The sequence below is a fragment of the Notothenia coriiceps genome, unplaced genomic scaffold (genome assembly GCF_000735185.1).
Source record: "Notothenia coriiceps isolate Sejong01 unplaced genomic scaffold, NC01 NC01_scaffold00005442, whole genome shotgun sequence".
In the NCBI taxonomy this organism is placed as follows: Eukaryota; Metazoa; Chordata; class Actinopteri; order Perciformes; family Nototheniidae; genus Notothenia; species Notothenia coriiceps.
The window spans coordinates 704-3,471 of record NW_011338143.1 but is presented as its reverse complement, the minus strand read 5'-3'; the positions used below and the strand labels follow the sequence as shown (position 1 = coordinate 3,471).

The 2,768-nt window shown below is 45.1% G+C and overlaps 1 pseudogene; it reads left to right on the top strand.

Moving 5' to 3' along the window:
• Window positions 1-552: 552 nt before the first annotated feature.
• LOC104942923 (E3 ubiquitin-protein ligase HECTD1-like) lies at window positions 553-1,878 on the top strand (annotated as a pseudogene).
• Window positions 1,879-2,768: the final 890 nt, after the last annotated feature.

The following is a 2,768-nucleotide window of genomic DNA, read 5'->3' as shown; positions in this document are numbered from 1 at the left end:
AAAGGAACTACAGCACGGTCACATAACTTCACGTCACCACCGCTAAGCTAAAGGGGCTAATGTTGGGCTATAAAGGAACTACAGCACGGTCACATGACTTCTCGTCACCACCGCTAAGCTAAAGGAGGCTAATGTTGGGCTATAATGGAACTACAGCACGGTCACATGACTTCTCGTCACCACCGCTAAGCTAGAGGAGGCTAATGTTGGGCTATAAAGGAAGAACAGCACGGTCACATGACTTCAAGTCACCACCGCTAAGCTAAAGGTGGCTAATGTTGGGCTATAAAGGAACAACAGCACGGTCACATGACTTCACGTCCACACCGCTAAGCTAAAGGAGGCTAATGTTGGGCTTGATGACGTTCAGTGATGGTAACCTCCACTTTAAGACACATAGAAGCTTCAGACATTCACCAGTGGGGTATTTACTGACGTATTTCTACGTCGTATAAACAGTACATGAACTCAGCTTTTGTTAACCACGGACAGACCTTCATGTATCAGAGTTTCAGTTTTTCTCTGTCTAATGTAAACTGTTTTCCTCTTCAGTCCCGGTTTCGTGCGGTTCGTCAGAGTTTTGTGCGGGATGTCGTCTGACGAGAGGAAAGCGTTCCTCCAGTTCACCACCGGCTGCTCCACGCTGCCCCCCGGAGGCCTGGCCAACCTGCACCCCCGCCTCACCATCGTCAGAAAGGTAGGCTGCTCTCTGAATGTAAAATAAAATACTGTGTTTTCAGTCAGAAAACTAAGATATGTTAATAATTTAGTTTTTGAGATAGGGGTGGGATTAAATATGTGTAATCTTCTTCCCACCCCTTTTTGGATGTGTAGTTAGATCATTTGTTTATATATCATTTGTAAGTCAATAATATTTGAGTTTATCAATTTGATACTGCTTAAGTTTGTAAAGTATCATAATTCATAGTTTCATTTCAATATTATAATAATTTTGTTTGTATTATTGTGTTACACGTTCTAAATAGAAAATATTGCTCATTAACTCGTGTTCCCTGTGATTGACAGGTGGACGCCACGGACTCCAGCTACCCGTCCGTCAACACGTGCGTTCACTACCTAAAGCTTCCGGAATATTCCTCCGAGGACATCATGCGGGAGCGCCTGTTAGCCGCCACCATGGAGAAAGGCTTCCACCTCAACTGACCTCTGACCCCTCGCCTCACTGAGCATGCTCCTCAAGTCCGTCTCGCCGCCCCGCCCTCCTCCTCCGCCGCCGCGTGATTGACAGCTCAGCCGGCCAATCGGAAACCACCCGACTGACTGACTGACAGCTGGAGGACGAGGAGGAGGAGGAGGATTTATGTTGCAGAATAAAAAGAAAGAAAAGTTCACATCCTTTCCCCCTCACCTCACCTCCTTCCCTTGTCTCCTCGTGTTCTTCATCTTCCTCACCCACCTGTGTGTGTGCGTGTGTGTGTGTGTGTTTGTGTGTGTGTGTGCGTGTGTGTGCGCCTCCTCCTCCTCAGTTTAGTGCCTGGTTTGACTGGTAGCTTCTGTTCCTCCTCCTTCAATCAATCATGCTTCTTCTTCTTCCTCTCTTTTTATTTCATTTTATTGCTTTTTTGTTCCCGTGTGTGTGCGACAGTTTTTTGGGTTGTTCCTGGCCGGCTGTAGAGGTCAAAGGTCAGAGTGCATTTGGTGTTTCTTTTACTTTAATGAAGCTATAGAGACAAAAACACTGGTTGTGTGCGCGGCACATCTAAAGAGAAAAAGCTCTGCTCTCCCTCTTGTATTTTCTTTGTATATTATTATAAACATTTATTTAACTCAAGTTGCAGTTTGAGGTAAACAGATATTTTCAAATGTGTATGCTCCAAAAAAAATAATCATTAAAATGTTTGCAAAGTCTGAAGTTAACAAAGAGTCCTGTGGTCTTTAGAGTACTGACTGGAGTTAACACACATGGCGCATTTCCACTACAGCGCGGTTTAAGACGTTTTTTGTTGCGTTTCCACTTGGGGTAGTTCCGGCTAACGGGTACTTTTTCACAGTTTTCTGGCTCTCCAAAATCCAGGTTCTTTCCGGGCTGAGTATGCTAAACTAGTGAGAGAATCGCTGGCAACTACAACAACATGAACATATTTGACCCTGATTGAATTGTAATACACGTTTCTAAATGATGCCGAAGTAACAACATACTGATACCGGTTAGTAAAAACCATGAAATAATGCTTTGACAAGTCTGCAGACAGACGGCAGGCGAAACACCTTTTTAAAATGCGTGTTTTGAATGGAGTTCGGCTAAGCTAACGTTGTATATTGTAGCGTTCGACAATAGGAGTCGGAAACGCGCTTCAAGTTATTAGGTTTAATAATTCCTTTGATCGCATACAGATATAGGTTACAGGTTCAACATCACTCAGTAGTCCAATCCCTAACTCACACACACAAGCAGGGTCAACGTCACAACTCCCGTGCCCTCCCCCAACCACAGGCCCGCACACCGACCAGCATTACTGGGCAGCTCTGTGATTGGGAGAGAGACGGGGGATGCTTGAGTGACACACCCAGCACCCTATACAGGGTCACTACAATATGCTCCGACCGTCCACACTCACAACAACGGCCTACAGACATAAATAAACCAGCGACTGTATTCACCATGACACAGACAGTCTGTGGTTTGTACTTGTTTAACTTCTGAACAAATATGGTGAGCTCCGAGTGCTAACAGCTAACGGCTGATGTTGGTTTTCTGTTTCGCATTGAAGATGACGTCACGGCTCCGCCTACACTGCGTTACTATA